This window comes from Mustela putorius, unplaced genomic scaffold, assembly GCF_011764305.1.
Source record: "Mustela putorius furo isolate JIRA1106 unplaced genomic scaffold, ASM1176430v1.1 tig00000430_pilon_pilon_pilon, whole genome shotgun sequence".
Classification (NCBI taxonomy): Eukaryota; Metazoa; Chordata; class Mammalia; order Carnivora; family Mustelidae; genus Mustela; species Mustela putorius.
Window position 1 is genome coordinate 19,374,108 of NW_025421377.1, and position 17,382 is coordinate 19,391,489.

At 36.1% G+C, this 17,382-nt stretch overlaps 1 pseudogene; it reads right to left on the bottom strand.

Moving 5' to 3' along the window:
* Positions 1 to 15,727: 15,727 nt before the first annotated feature.
* Positions 15,728 to 17,159, bottom strand: LOC123392048 (annotated as a pseudogene).
* Between the last annotated feature and the right edge of the window lie 223 nt (positions 17,160 to 17,382).

A 17,382-nucleotide genomic window follows, 5' to 3' on the forward strand; every position in this document is an offset into this window, starting at 1 on the left:
ATTTCATGTCACACATTTAAGTCTTCAATCCATTTTGAGCTTATTTTTGTGTATGGTATAAGAAAGTGGTCCAGTTTTATTTTTTTACATGTATCTGTACAGTTTTTTCAGCACCATTAATTGAAAGGACTGTCTTTTCCCCCATCATGTAGTCTCCATACCTTTTAGATTAACTGACCATATAAGTGTGGGTTTCTATCTGAGCTCTCTATTCTGTTCCACTTATTTTTGTGTCTGTTTTTGTGCCAGAACCATGCTGTTTTGATTAGTATAGTTTGTAACATATCTCAAAATCTTACAATGTGGGATTGTGATACATCCAGCTTTGTTCTTCTCACTCAGAATTGCTTTGGTGATTTGACGTCTTTTGTGGTTCCATACAAATTTTAGTATTCTTTTGTTTCTATCAAATATGCTATTGGTGGTATGATAGAGATTGCTTTGACTCTGTAGATTGCTTTGAGTAGTAAGGACACTTTAAAATTATTACCTCTTCTAGTCTGTGGTATTGAATGTTTTCCCTTTGGTTGTGCAACTTTCAATTTCTTTTATGCTTTTTTTTTTATTAACATATAATGTATTATCTCCCCCAGGGGTATGGGTCTGTGAATCATCAGGATTGCACATTTCATAGTACTCATAGTAGCACATACCCTCCCCAATGTCCATAAGCCAGCCATCCTATCCCTACCTCTCCACCTGGCAGCAACCCTCAGTTGGTTTCATGAGATTAAGTGTGTTTCCTCCCTCTTGATTCCATTTCATTTCATTCATTTTTTCCTTCACTACCCCTCCAAAACCTTTTTTTCTCAAATTCCTCAGATCAGAGAGGTCACATGATTATTGTCTTTCTCTGACTGACTTAATTCGCTCAGCATATTACCCTCTAGTTCCATCCATGTTATTGCAAATGGCAAGATTTCATTTCTTCTGATGGCTGCATAGTATTCCATTGTATATGTATAACACATCTTTTTTATCCATTCATCTGTTGATGGACATCTAGGTTCTTTCCATAGTTTGGCTATGTATATGTGTGTGTGTGTGTGTGTGTGTGTGTGTGTGTGTATACAATGCCATCATTAACTCTTGTGAACTATATAAATATAATTTAGTTGGCTCAAATGTTCATTTTCTCAGGCATGTGAATTAAAGCTAATGAACAATCACACATATACATCATTGACTATGATGAAAAATTCTAAAGCAAATTATGGATACCATGCTTTTTCACAACTTACTTCCATCCTTAAATAAAGATAGCAAACTTTGTATTCCAGGCATATTCTTCCTTACCTCCACCATGGAGTAGTAATCCAATTGCCCTTTGGTGGTCAGGATCAATCACCCAGACAGCACAGTTATCTTCCTTTTTGCCTGCTGATTTAGAAGCATGAGGACTCTCACTCCCTCCTTCCTCTACATGAATGGCCATAGCAACATTATTCATAGTAGCCAAAATGAAAACAACCCAAATGACCATCAACTGATGAATGGATAAAGAAAATGAAGTATCTTCATAGAAAGAAATCTCTTTTAGCAATAAAAGATGATGAAGAACTGATATATACCATGACATGGATGAACCTTGAAAACATTACGCTAAGCCAAAGGAGGAAACACACACACACACACACACACACACATACACACACACGAACAGAGAGTATATGATTTATTTATGTGAAATGGAGTAAGATTATTCTGGAACAGGCAAATAGGGACAGAAAACAGATTAGAGGTTGTTAGAAGCTGAGAAGAGGGGGGGGAATAAAGAATAACCACTAATGGATATGGCATTTTTTAGAAGGAATACTGAAAATGTCATAAAATTTGGGGCACCTGGGTCATTCCGTTGGTTAAGCATCTGCGTTCAACTAGGGTCACAATCCCAGGGTCCTGAGATGGAGCCCCGTGTCTGGCACCCTGCTTGGTGGGGAGTCTGCTTCTTCCTCCCTCTCCCTCTGCCTGCTTTTCCCCCTGCTTGTGTTTTACCATGCTCTTTCACTCTGTCAAATAAATAAAGCAAGAAAATCTTTAAGATAAAAAGAAGAAAATGTCCTAAAATGAAATTGTTGTAGTGATGGCTGCACAACTTTATGGATCTACAAAGAACGGAATTGCGTATTTTAAATGGAAGAATTGTATGACATATAAATTACATCTTAATAAAACTATTATATTAAAAAGTGGGGGAGTGAAGCATCACACAATGAGAATAAGATTATAGCAATGGCTGACACCTATAAGGCACTAAAATGGTATATGGATTGAGTTGAAACTGGATTTTCAACACCATTAGCCATTCTCAGAATAAAACCTGTGAATTACTGAGATTTGTTTGTGATCCCTTATAAAGAGAGATTGTCCTGATCAGTTAAAAATCCCTCATATTTTCTGATCAAAACTTTAACATGCTTAAAATATCAAGAACAAAAAGCCAGATGGTGCAAAATTATATAGTTACAATTTCCTCATATCAGTGATACTGAATATATATTTCAAAAGGGTACCAAACCTCCAGTTAAGTTTTCTTGTTGCACAATAATTGGAATTCAGAAACAAAGCTCTAGTTCCCAAATAAGGAAAAGTATTTAATTCAGAGTCACTAATTTGAGTTTTTGTTCTGTTAATGTTTAAAGAGTTACCACATCAAATGAAGCTTACTCTGCTTTTTGTACTGTGTGTTAACTAAATATGTCAGAATGGCTAATATTTTCTGGCCAAAGAGGACGAAGTCTTGTGAACAAGAACTTTGGTTTTGTAAAACAAGGGAGGTAATCACTTCAAAAAAACTTATTAAAAGATTTCCATTCCTGGCTGGATGTGATTTGTTGTGGCAGCACACTCAAAAACACTAGAAAAAGATGGATAAATTACAAACATCATTTTTTTTTTATGGACATCAAAAATCTTTTAGAGCTACAAGAATGAGATAAATTGTAATTCCAGAAAAGCAAGAGACACTCCCACAATGAGCTAAGAGTTTACTGCTTTGTTTCTTGTTCTTTGCTGGGAATTATTTAGTGATTCTGAGCATGAAGTAGAAGTCAGGCTTTTCTCAAGGAGATGACTCTCTTGGCAAAGAGGAAAGCAGCAGGCTTTTCGCTTTGTTGTAGACCTAAATCCTTGTTTGATTGGTTATTCATAACCTCATAACCTCACTATGTACTCTTGCCAGGAAAAGGTGGATCAATTTTGTATGATTTACATAGGCCCCAATATTTGTTCCTTAAAGACTTTTCTTAGAAAATGAGATAGTCAAACATTTTCTCATTTAACATATCAGTTTTGTTTTCCCTCTATCATCCTTCATTTTTATTCAGGAAAACCTACTACATTATGTGAGATTATGGAGAAAGCTGAAATATGGTTGATTTGAATTTACTGGGATTTTGAATTTCCTTACTCTTATCTCCCTAATTTTGAATTTCTTGCAGGACTGCACTTCAAACCTGCAAAGCCCCTGCCTGAGGTAATTAAATATGCTTATTTCTTCTTGTTTATGTTTTTATCTCCTGGAATTATTTCTAGCTTCTTATTTATAATATTTGATCCCTCAAGTGAAAACACATCACAGCAATTAATGGACATTATTTTTCTTAAACTGTTAATTACACTACCATAGATATCTTATAACATTATCATGGCAACCATTACTGACATTGCCACACATATGATGGGAATGAGATTCCTAGACCCTGAGTGTAGTGGAACCACGGAGTATCTCTGCACAATGGGTCTGAGCTAAAATGAAATGTATGTCTTCCAGGCCCAACGTTTAAGTTCCAGATCCAGTTACTCCAGAATTCTCTTTTCCTTTGTTGTGTCAATGGCTTTGTTCCAAATGATAGCTGATATATCAACCTGAGTTCTAGATTAAAGGATATATATACCAGCTGCAGCTCAATAAATGAACATACAGCATGAGAAAGAAATAAACTGTTGTTTTAAGCCACTGAGATTTTGGAGTTGTATGTTATTTAGCATAGCCTAGTCTTAGAAATGGATAGTAGTAGGGAAATTATTATACTTTGAGAAGATATCAGATAGAGAGATATGATGGCTCATCCAAAAAACCTGGCAGAAGTTCAGCAATGATGAACTGTTTATTTGAAAAAAAAGAAAAAAAATTAGACTGCAAAGGATAATTTGGAGATAATTTATATTTTCAAAAAGGGCAATACTAAGTATTTTTCATTTTAAATTTAAGATCAATGAAGGATCACTATATAATTTTTTTTCAAAGATTTTATTTATTTATTTGACAAAGAGAGATCACAGGTAGGTAGAGAGGCTGGCGCAGCAGAGAGAGAGAGAGAGAGAGAGAGAGGAGAGGGAAGCAGGCTCCCCCGCCGAGCAGAGACCCCCGATGTGGGGACTCGATCCAGGACCCTGAGATCATGACCCGAGCCGAAGGCAGCGGCTTAACCCACTGAACCACCCAGAAGTAGAGAGGTTTAAATATTATATACAAAGAAAGTGAGTAAGACTGGGTGGTTTCCTGGAGGTGAAAATTAAAGGAGACAATTCATGAATGAGTCCCTGGCTTTTTGTTTATAAGACTTTCTTTTTTACTGGCAATTTAGTAGTAAATACTAATATTTACTAAGGTGAAGAACTAAAGGGGAGAAGTTGTGAGGGAAAATAATGTGTTTATATTTTGGCATGCTGAATTTGAGGTACGAATGCAATGTAGATAAGCAACTATTAAATACAGTGTCTTCATCTCAGGGAATCAGCCTACGTAGGGTTTGTGTTTTTTTAATTGATAGATTATTTTTAGAGCCAAATTACATTCACAGTAAAACTGAGCAGATAGTACACAGTTCCCACCCTTTACCTGCCCCTCTCCCACACACAGCTTCCCCACCATAAATATTTCGCACCAGTGTGGCATATTTGTTACAATCAATGAATCAACGTTTATGAGTATCAACTCACTTCCACAGCTTAAAGGTAACTCTTTGTGTTATACATTTTATAGGTTTTGATAAATATATAATGTCATGTATCCACTCTTACAGTATCATACAAAATAGTTTCACTGCCCCCCAAATCTGTGTCACTTATCTATCCCTCCCTGTCTCTAAAATCTCTAGGGATTGTTTTTTATTGCCTCTATAGTTCTACCTTTTCTTAAGCAGTGGTTTTAAATTATAGAGGGCACGGATTGCATGGAGCACTGGGTGTGGTGAAAAAATTAATGAATACTGTTATGCTGAAAAAAAAAAAAAAAGAATGCCATTGAACAAATTGAGATGATTTTGTTTTGTGTCCTTATCATGAAAATTAAGCTCCCCAGAGTAAACCCAGAACTTAGGTGGACCACATGATGCCTCTGTGAATGGGAATTTTTCCTAAAAGCTTGACAGTTGGCATTAGGGAGCATGGGTCTTTGATAGTACAGATTAAAACCATAACATTGAGGATAATTTTTTTTAAAGCATACAAAAGGAAAATGTTTGGAAATGTGGTGAGAAGAGAGGAGAAAATAGATCAGGCCTCTACCTGGGTCCTCATTAATATAAGTATGGTAGAATGAGTAGAATATACTTAAAAGATTATAGGGAAAACTGAATTTTCAGGTAAGACCAGAAAAGTATTTGAATACTCACTGTAAAGACAGAGTTATTTAGGAAATATTTATTTTTATTTTTTATTAACATATAGTGTATTATTAGATTCAGGGGGTACAGATCTGTGAATCCTCAGACTTACACAATTCACAACACTCACCATAGCACATACCCTCCCCCAACGTCCATAATCCAGCCCACCTCATCCCTCCCCTTTACCCCCCCCCCCCAAAAAAAAAACCTCTCAATTTGTTTTCTGAGATTAAGAGTTTCATAGTTTTTCTCCCTCCCTGGTCTCATCTTACTTCATTTTTTTTCCTTCATTACCACACAACTCCTAGCCCTTCCTCTCAAATTCCTCATATCATAGAGATCATATGATTCTCTGATTGACTTATTTCTACTCATTCCACTTAGCATAATACCCTCCAGTTCCATCCATGTCATTATAAATGGGAAGACTTCGTTTTTTTTTTTGATGGCTGCATAGAATTCCATAGTATATGTATACGACACCTTCTTTATCCATTCATCTGTTGACAGACATCTAGGTTCTTTCTATAGTTTGGCTATTGTGGACAGTGCTGCTATAAACATTCAGGTGCACGTGTCCCTTTGGGTCACCACATTTGTATCTTAAGGGTAAGCACCTATTAGTGTAATGCTGGGTCATAAGGTAGCTGTATTTTCAACTTTTTTGAAGAAACTGCATACTGTTTTCCAAAGTACCTGCACCAGCTTGCATTCTCATCAACAGCATAGGAGGGTTCCCCTTTCTCCACATACTTGTGAACATCCCTCATTTCTTGACTTGTATTTTAGTCCTTTTGACTAGTGTGAGGTGGTATCTCCTTGTGGTTTTGATTTGTATTTCCCTAATGCCGAGTGTGTTGAGCACTATTTCATGTATCTGTTGGCCATTTGGGTGTCTATTTTGCAGAAATGTCTGTTCATGTCCTCTGCCCATTTCTTGATTGGATTCTTTATTCTTTGGGTGTTGAATTTGATAAGTTCTTTGTAGGTATTGGATATTAACCCTTTATCTGATATTTCACTTGCAAATATATTCTCCCATTCTGTTGGTTGTCTTTTGGTTTTGTTGACTATTTCCTTTGCTCTGCAAAAGCTTTTGATCTCGATAAACTCCCAATAGTTCATTTTTCTTCTTGTTTCCCTTGCTTCTGGTGATGTTTCTAGGAAGAAGTTGCTGTGGCTGAGGTCAAAGAGGTTGCTGCCTGTGTTCTCCTCAAGGATTTTGATGGATTCCTTTCTCACATTGAGGTCTTTCATCCATTTGGAGTCTATTTTTGTGTGTGGTGTAAGGAAATGACCCATTTTCATTCTTCTACATGTGGCTGTCCAGTTTTCCCAACACCATTTTTTGAAGAGACAGTCTTTTTTCCGTGTACTTTCTTTCCTGCTTTGTGAAAGATTAGTTGACCATAGAGGTTTGGGTCAATTTCTGGGCTCTTTATTTTCTGTTTAACTGATCTATGTGTCTTTTTGTGGCAGTACCATACTGTCTTGATGATGACAGCTTTGTAATACAGCTTGAAGTCTGGAATTTTTATGCCACCAATTTTGGCATTCTTTTTCAACATTCCTCTGGCAATTTGGAGTCTTTTCAGGTTCCATATAAATTTTTAGGGTTATTTGTTCCAGTTCTTTGAAAAAAAATGATGATATTTTGATAGGGATTGCATTAAATGTATATATTGCTTTAGGTAGCATAGACATTTTCACAATATTTGTTCTTCCAATCCATAAGCAGGAGACACTTTTCCATTTCTTTGTGTCCTCCTCAATTTCTTTCAAGAACACTTTATAATTATCTGAGTACAGGTTCTTTGCCTCTTTAGTTAGGTTTATTCCTAGGTATCTTATGGTTTTGGGGTGCAACTGTATAATTTCTCTCTCTTCTGTCTGTCCTGTTGTTGGTGTATAGATATGTAACTGTGTTCTGTGTGTTGATTTTATATCCTGACACTTGACTGGATTCCTGTATGAGTTCTAGCAGTTTTGGAGTGGGGTCTTTGGGTTTTCAACATAAATTAACATATCATCTTCAAGGAGGGAGAGATTGACTTCTTCTTTGCCAATTCAGTTGCCTTTAATTTCTTTTTGTTGTCTGGTTGCTGAGGCTAGGACTTCTAGTATTATTTTGAATACCAGTGGTGATAGTGGACTTCTTGTCATGTTCCTTATGGGAAAAATTCTTAGTTTTTCCCCACTGAGAATAATATTCGCTATGGGTTTTTCATAGATGGCTTTGATGGTATTGAGGTATGTACACTGTATCCCTACACTGTGAAGAGTTTTGATGAAGAAGGGATGCCCCACTTTGCCAAATGCTTTTCAGCATCTATTAGAGGATCATATTATTCTTGTTCTTTTTTTTTTATTAATGTATTGTATCATATTGACTGATTTGCAAATGTTGAACCAAGCTTGGAACCCAGGAATAAATCCCACTACTCATGGTGAATAATCCTTTTAATGTACTGTTGGATTCTATTGTCTGGTATTTTGGTTAGAATTTTCACATCTCAAGGATTCATTTCTCAAGGATATTGGTCTATAATTCTCCTTTTTATGGGATTGTTGTCTGACTTTTGGGATCAAGGTAATGCTGACCAAATAGAATGAGTTTAGAAGTTTTCTTTCCATTAATATTTTTTGGGAGAGTTTTGGGAGAATAGGTATTGATTCTTCTCTAAATGTTTAGTAGAATTCCCCTGGGAAGCCATCTGGCCCTGTATTCTTGTTCGCTGGGAAATTTTCGAAGACTGCTTCAATCTCCTTACATGCTATGGGTCTGTTCAGGTTTTCTATTTCTTGCTGGTTCAGTTGTGGTAGTTTATATGTTTCTAGGAATACACCCATTTCTTCCAGATTGTCAAATTTGCTGGCATATAGTTAGTTGCTCATAATATGGTCTTATAATTGTTTGTATTTCTTTGGTGTTAGTCGTGATCTCTCCTCTTTCATTCATGATTTTATTAATTTGGGTCCTTTTTCTTTTCCTTTGGATAGGTCTGGCCAGGGGCTTATCAGTCTTAGTAATTCTTTCAAAGAACCAACTCCTAGTTTCATTGATATGTTCTACTGTTCTTTTGGTTTCTATTTCATTGATATCTGCTCTGATCTTTATTGTTTCTCTTCTGCTGGGTTTAGGCTTTCTTTGCTGTACTTACTCCAGCTTCTTTAGGTATAGGGGTTAAGTTGTGTACTTGAGACCTTCCTTCTTTCTTGAATCACACTATATACTTTCCTCTAAGGGATGCCTTTGTTGTGTCCCATGGATTTTGAACAGTTTTGTTTTAATTTTCATTTGTTTCCATGATTTTTTTCAATTCTTCTTTAATTTCCTGATTTACCCATTCATTCTTTAGTAGGATGCTCTTTTAGCCACCGTGTATTTGAGTTTTCTCTAACCTTCCCCTTGAGATTGAGTTCTAGTTTCTGAGCATCATGGTCTGCAAGTATGCAGGGAATGATCCCAAACTTTTAGTACTGGTTAAGACCTGATTTTGTGACCCAGGATGTGATCTGTTCTGGAGAATGCTCCATGTGCACTAAGGAAGACTGTGTATTCTCTTGCTTTGAGGTGCAATGTTCTGAATATATCTGTGATATGCATCTGGTCTAGTGTGTCATTTAAGGCCTTTATTTCCTTGTTGATCTTTTTACTTGGATGATCTGTCCATTTCAGTGAGGGGAGTGTTAAAGTCCCTTACTATTATTGTATTATATAGTTGATTGTGTTTCTTTGATTTTGTTACTACTTGGTTTATATCATTGGCTGCTTCCATGTTAGGGGCATAGATATTTAAAATTGTTAGATCATGTTGGACAGACCCTTTAAGTATGATATAGTATCCTTCCTCTTCTCTTATTATAGTCTTTGGCTTAAAATCTAATCTATTTTGATACAAGGATTGCTGCCCCCAGTTTTCTTTTGATGTCCATCAGCATGGTAAATTGTTTTCCACCCCTCACTTTAAATCTGGAGGTGTCTTGGGTCTAAAATTAGTTTCTTTTGTAGACAGCATTTTGATGGGGTCTTTTTTTTTATCCATTCTGATACCCTGTGTCTTTTGATTGGTGCATTTAGCCAATTTCCATTCAGGGTAACTATTGAAAGATATTAGTTTAGTGCCATTGTATTGCCTGTAAGATGTCTGTTACTGCATATTGTCTCTGTTCCTTTCTGTTCTGTTACTTTTTGGCTCACTTTGCCTAAAGAACCCCTTTTAATATTTCCTATAGGGCTGGTTTGGTGTTTGCAAATTTTTTAGTTTTTGTTTGTCCTGGAAGCTTTTTATCTCTCCTTCTATTTTCAATGTCAGCCTAGCTGGATATAGTATTCTTGGCTGCATATTTTTCTCATTGGTGCTCTGAATATATAATGCCAGTCCTTTCTTGCCTGCCAGATCTCTGTGGATAGATCTGCCTTCCAATCTAATATTTCTACCATTGTGTGTTACAGACCTCTTTTCCCAAGAGATGCTTTCAGGATTTTCTGTTTGTCACTCAGACTTGTAAGTTTTATTATTAGATGACGAGCTGTTGACTTATTTTTATTGATTTTGGGAGTTTCTCTGTGTCTCCTGGATTTTGATTCTTGTTCCCTTCACCATATACAAATCAAAACCCCATGAGATACCACCTCATACATGCCAGAATGGCTAAAATTAACAAGTGAGGAAATGACAGATGTTGGTGAAGATGAGGAGAAAGGGGAACCCTCCTACTCTGTTGGTGGGAATGCAAGCTGGTAAAGCCACTCTCAAAAACACACACACACACACACACACACACACGTACACACACGCACACACACTGGGGTGTGGGTGCCCACATGGCTCAGTTGGTTAAGCATCCAACTCCTGACTTTGGCTAAGATCATGATCTCAGGGTCCTGGGATTTTAGCTCTGCACTCAGCAGGATGTCTGCTTGAGATTCTCTTCCTCTCCCTCTATTCCTCTCCCAACTCACACTCACTCTGTCTCTCTAAAACAAATAAATCTTTAAAAAGAAAAGCTACACTGGAGTATTAATTATGTTGCCTAAGGAAGATTAGAAATATTTCCTTCAGTGAGGTTAAGGGTGATATTTGTGGGTTAGAGGAAAACATTATTCAGCATTTCTGCCCTTGCAAAAATAGATAAATAAATAGTGTCTACGGAATCCAGAGACATAAAATACTTTGGGGTGGGACTCTTAGGCAGAACTTTGATTCTGTTTTATATCTAAGGAGTTAACAGAAGAGTCTGGTGCCAAGGTTCCTGCTAGAAAGCTAGCTGTAGGCTGTCTCTAGCAGCATTTAGTGAGCAAGTCAAGTAATCAAAGAATCCTTCACAATATGCATTAGAGTGATTAGGTGGACAAAAAGATAAGATTTTATTGATTTTACCACTCACCTACTTGCTATAAATACATGAAAATGTAGCAGAATTCTGTCTGTGATGCTTTTGTTTTTAACATATTAACCGATCATGAGATAATGGGGGGGGAAAAAATGATGGCCTTCATCTACCTCTATCACTGGAAGAACAGATACTCAATCAAACATCACAGTTGTTGAACCACAAAAAGTGTTTAGGGTCAGTTTTTAACAGGTGGGAGAACATTTTCCCCACTAGATCATCTATAGTTTCTTCAATTTTTTTTTTAAGATTTTTATTTTATTTGACAGATAGAGATCACAAGTAGGCAGAGAAGCAGGCAGAGAGATAGAGAGAGGAGGAAGCAGGCTCCTGCTGAGTAGAGATCCTGATGCAAGACTCCATCCCAGAACCCTGGGATCATGACCTGAGCCAAAGGCAGAGGCTTTTAATCCACTGAGCCACCCAGTGCTTCCATTTTTTTTTTCTAGATTTAAGATCAGTAAGACCTGGCTATGGGAACATGTATATGTATATTTATAAATACGTGTGTGTGTGTGTGTGTGTGGTGTGTGTATACATATATATGTAAGTGTGTGTGTAGACATAAATAAATGCAACATAAATGTATTTGCCCTAAACCGATAAGCATATTCATATATGTGTGGATAATGTGTGTTTGAAGAAAGAAAGAAAGAAAGGAAACTTTCCCTCAGATCATTTTTATTATTCATATTTATATGTCCAGTGACTGGATACTGCTTAGAATGTGGTAGATATTTATAAAATGTGCATTTAAAGAAAGATTATTTAAGATATAGCTGATGTTATTCAAGTCAGTTACTTGAATTCAGTACTGTCTTTCTTGCTTAAAAATATAATTTAATTTGATATGAGTTAAAAAGACAGTTATTTTTTACAGAAATGAGATGGGATTCATTTTTTCTCAAAGACCACATGGTATCATTTTAAAGGAAACATTTACTTTTTATATATTTACCAAATAATTTTAACTTGTAGGTCCAACAATTAGTGGAAATTTCCCTTATACTGAGAACCCATTTCTCCTGGTCTGTGAAGCCTATAACTACCATCTAAAAGCAAAGTGGAACTGTTTTTATGTATAATGTGAAAATATGTCTCCTCACAAAAATACTGGGCCATTTAAAAATTTTAAATGTAAGGTACTAATATTCTAAATCCTCAGGGTCATAATATGCAGAATGATAAATACTTACATTTTACATGTGATGTAAGACTCCTAATTACATGCAAATTTCTTTCAGCTAAAATTTTGTTCTAATATACATCCCATTATAGAAATATAAAATATAAAAACTAATATCACTCATTATGGAGTAGAAGAACCAATTCTCCAGCCCTCTGTACAAAAGTCCTGCTGTCTCTCAGTCCTGATGTGCTGCCAGGAAAAATGAAGACGGGGTGGAAAGTTGAGCACACAGTCTCTCAATGACATTCCCATAAGAAAACCAAAAAGAACAGTTAAATGGAATATTGAGGAGCTCAGCCAACACCTCCCCACAAAAGCTTAAGGAAATCACCAAAACGTTTATCAACCTTAGCTGCCTGTAGTCTGTGGGTAATTCTTTATTTTGTGATCACACTGTCACATTCCTGAAAAAATCTCTTGCTCATTTGTCTCAATTTTGCTTGTCTGTCCCACCATGAAAGCTCTATGTAGAGAATGGTATCAAGCTCTTCTATGAGATTTCCTTTAGTTATTGAAGTTGAATATCTCCACATTTAAAGGGAATCTTGGTATGATGAAATAGATGATTTGGTGAAGGCACCAAGATAGTTATCTCAAGTCCATGAAGTTTGGAGCTGATCCAGAATAACTTTTAGATAAATCCAGTGACTAGAATCTGAGGACCACACACAAGTACTTCCCCCAGTCTTTCCAGAGCCAAAGGAACACGAAGATGCAGCATGGAAAGAACATAGAAACCTTTCATAGTCATCATAATCAGCTCTTGGCTCTAACTAAACCTGTGCTGAAACCCATTTCACAATCCCACAAATCTCTTCCTGGTGGTGCTCCTCAATCATTCATAGCAGGTTGAGCTGAACTTTGAAGTACATATTTTGTTTATTAGTTAAAATCAAATGCAGGTGATTTGTTAAAAAAATCAATAACTCAACAAAATGAGTTAGTTTTTCTTTTAGAGGATATGAAAATAAAAAAGCTTAAAAACACAAATTGATAATAATTCCCAAATGATCTAAGAAAATCAATCACCATGTCATGCATATTCAATTAAGACTAGACCCTAGATTTTTTTTTTTTTTTAAACTTTTTTCTTTGGACTTTTATTCAATGTTCATTTGAACAGAATAGTCCCTTCTAGTATTCCCTCTCACTGACAAACACTGCTAGGAAATACAGGAGGAGAAATAACCTCTTGCCAAAATCAGATTATGTGCATTAGGGCAAAGGAGAAGATTTAAATCCAAATAGTCTTCTTATGCTAAATTCAGTGCCCTCTCTGCTAAGTCATGTCTATCTTTAAGAGAAAAAGAATAAACTTTTTTCTTTTGCTTTTACTACAGATATGAATTCCAAGTTCTGATTCTAGATCATATTCATGTTATAGTGAAAAGAGATAGAATAGAAAAGGCAAAGTCTTGTAAAAGATAACTTGATAATCTTATTCTTCCTTCCAGCCACATCCAATTCTAATTTCATTGCTTTCTTGTACAAGTCCCCTTTTATAATGTAAAATTCCTTTTTTTTTTTTGCTTTGGCTCCCCACACCTGGAAGTGACTACCTCATGTAGAATTGGATCCAGTGATATTTAGGACAATGACTTCATCTATAATCCTTTTTGCTTAAAAAGTTATTTTCGTGAGATTAAGAGTCACTTATGGTTTGTCTGGGGGGAGGGGGGTTTGGGCGAAGGGGGTGGGATTATGGACATTGGGGGAGGGTATGTGCTTTGGTGAGTGCTGGTAAAGTGTGTAAACCTTGTGATTCACAGACAAGTGAATTCATTACTTATATATAACACCCAGTGCTCACCCTAACAAGTGCCCTTCACCCATCTAGCTTATCCCCCACCTGCCTCCCTCCATCAACTCCTAGTTTGTTCTCCATAGTTTAAAAGTATCTTATGGTTTATTTCCCTTTCTCCCTATCTCCCTTTCTCTTATTTTACCCCTGGGGATAAAAAAATATATGTTTATAAAAAATAAAAAATTTAAAAAAAACAAAAAAAGTTATTTTCAATTTCATAAAAAATTTGACTAATAAAAATAGGATTGAACAATTATTCAGTTGATCACCGTTCTATAAATTCTACTCCAACATTGTATATTGATCTTGTCAGTCTTTACTATGACTTTAATCCCAGCCATTTTCATATCCAATTTGGATTTCCTGCAATAACCTTAAACCATCATTTTCACACTGCTGTAACCCAGTTTTCTACAAATAAAAGTTCCAGATTTCCAGAAAGTCTATTTCAGAGGATGCCAGTATTTTAGTAGAATACTTCAATAACTTTCTCTTTTATTATATGTTAAAATCTATATTCTCTGAAATGCCCCCCCCAAAGATCCTGACTAGTATTTTAATCTTGTTGCTCTACTTTCTCCCTCCATCCATGTCAACTTTCTTTGAGCCTTTTTTTTTTCAAATCTTCATTTAAATCCTAGCTAATTAGCATAATGTGTGGTATTGATTGCAGGAATGGAATTCAATGATTCATTACTTATATATAACACCCAGTGCTCACCCTAACAAGTGCCCTCCACCCTTCTAGCTTCACCCATCTAGCTTATCCCCACCTGCCTCCCTCCATCAACTCCTAGTTTGTTTCTCCATAGTTAAAAGTATCTTATGGTTTATTTCCCTTTCTCCATTTTTCTCCCTCTGCCATATGTTCACCCTGTTTTCTTAAATTCCACATATGAGTGAAATCATATGATATTTGTCTTTCTCTCACTTATTTCACTAAACATAATACACTCTAGCTCCATCCACACCAATGGCAAATGGCAAGATTTTATTCTTTTGCATGGCTGAGTTATATATATCTGTATCTATATCATCTATATTTATATCTATATATAGACTTCTATATATCTATATCATATCTATATCTACCTATATATAGATATGTATATATGTATATGTATATCTATCTATATTTAGATATAGATATATATACCACTATTTCTTTATCCACTCAGCAGATGGACATTTGGATACTTTGGCTCTTGTTGCTAATGCTGCTGTAACTACAGGGTGAGTGTGTGTGTCCTTTAAAAAAAATCTGTATTTTTTTGTATCCTTTGAGTAAATACCTAGCAGTGCAATTACTGAATTATAGGGTATTTCTATTTTCTAGCTTTTTGAGGAAACTCCATACTGTTTTCCAGAATGTTTGGTGGGAATGCTGCACTTGTTTGCATTCCCACCAACAATGCAGAGAGTTTACCCCTTTCTCTGCATCCTCACCAACTCCTTTTGTTTCTTGTGTTGTTAATTTTAGCCATCCTGACAGTGGAGAGTCTGCTTGTCCCTCTCTCTCTGGCTCTTTCCCCATATGTGCCCTCTCAATCTCTGTTTCTCTTTCTCTCAAATAAATAAATAAAACCTTTTAAAAAGAGATATTTGGGAAAAGACCAAGGAAGACAGACATGTTCACTAGTTAATGGTCATGTTGAATTCTCAGCTTTTCTTTAACCTAAAATACAGGAATGGGATATTTGAAAACAGGAGGGGAGCATTGTATTCTCATTCAGCTCTTTGTGTCTGGAATGAACAGGATTGTCCACTCAGGCCCTTGTCAAATTTGCAAGACTCTATTCCCTCATTTTCTTCTTTCCTGTTTTTACCAAATTTTTGAAAAGAAAACCAACATTTTGTGACCAAGAATATAGCAGTTGCCACAAAGACCAGCAGGAACCCAATCACATGCAAAGAGTGGTACTGGAACCAGGTGAGTTTGTGAGCAGCTGGGGACAGGTGCTTGGCGCCTTTGTGGTACATTATAAACTCAAACCAGAGGTCTGCTCTATCGAGAGGTTTTATAAGTTGATCGTGGTGAATCCTGGAAACTTTGGGCATTCTATTTGTAACTGGAAGGCAAATACAAAGAAAGAAATTAATATATTTTTGTTAAAGTTAGTCTTGGATATGCATTTTAAAAACTAAACAATCTTAGGTCCATAGATATTCTTGTTATATGAACTCTGGTCTTTGCATACTATTTTTAACAACTATAGTGGGGAAATTGAGAAAGAAATGTATTATTAACAGAATATGGTTAAATGCAGACAGAAAAAAATCAAAATATACCTGTTAATAATTTAAGCCTATTTTTTTTCCCAAGAAGGAAGTTTTTGGTACTATATGAAATATCACTTCCAGGATATTTCCAAGATCAAGTTAGTGATGACCCAAAATTGTTGGAAAAGATCCACTAAAGATCTTTAAGCATGATTGCTAATATTTTCTCATATGGCGCAGAACACAACCAATGATAGTCCCCTAGAAAACACTAGTACTTATGAAAGGATCATTAATGACTGTTCTCAAAGACTGAGAAGCTCTGCACTTGTCATTGTACTGATGTTCCCCCTCCATAGTGGGCTCCACTGATCTTCATAGGGAGGATGTTATGCTGATCAGGAAACATGGGAATCCCGACAAAGGGACGCCATGACAAACAGCTTCATAGATCCCATTTATTCCACCATGAATGAGAAACGTTTTGGTTTGGGGATGACCTAGTTTGGGGTTAGAGTAAGCAGTAGGTGAAGATTTCATTATAATAGGATAACAGGATTTTAGAGACAGAAGGGAAAACCTATAGGATAAGTCACTGAAAGGAACAGTATTATCTACAAAAGCTAGACACATTGCTACTACAGAAAACTGTATCCCAGGAAAAGGAAGCCTTAATTCCTTCTGTGTGGCCTGAATATTTTTTTTAATTATAGCAAGTATGAATCTCTAATATCTAATGACCACATCTTTAATTGCATCATTCAAAACTGAGGTAAGATGAGAAAACACTTAACAATTGTTAAATAGTAGTTGAATTTATCATTTAACAATTATTCATTTTATTCATCCTTTTAACTCTATAGCTTTAATTCCCCATAATCTTACGAAGATTATTCTAGGGTATCCAGTCATGGAGCTGAGTATTTGTTTCCGAATGTGGTCATTTTCTTTTCTTTTTTTTTTTTTTTTTTTTTAAAGATTTTTATTTATTTATTTGACAGAGAGAGATCACAAGTAGGCAGAGAGGCAGGCAGAGAGAAAGGAGGAAGCAGGCACCCTGCTGAGCAGAGAGCCCGATGTGGGGCTCGATCCCAGGACTCTGAGATCATGACCTGAGCTGAAGGCAGCGGCTTAACCAACTGAGCCACCCCAGGCGCCCC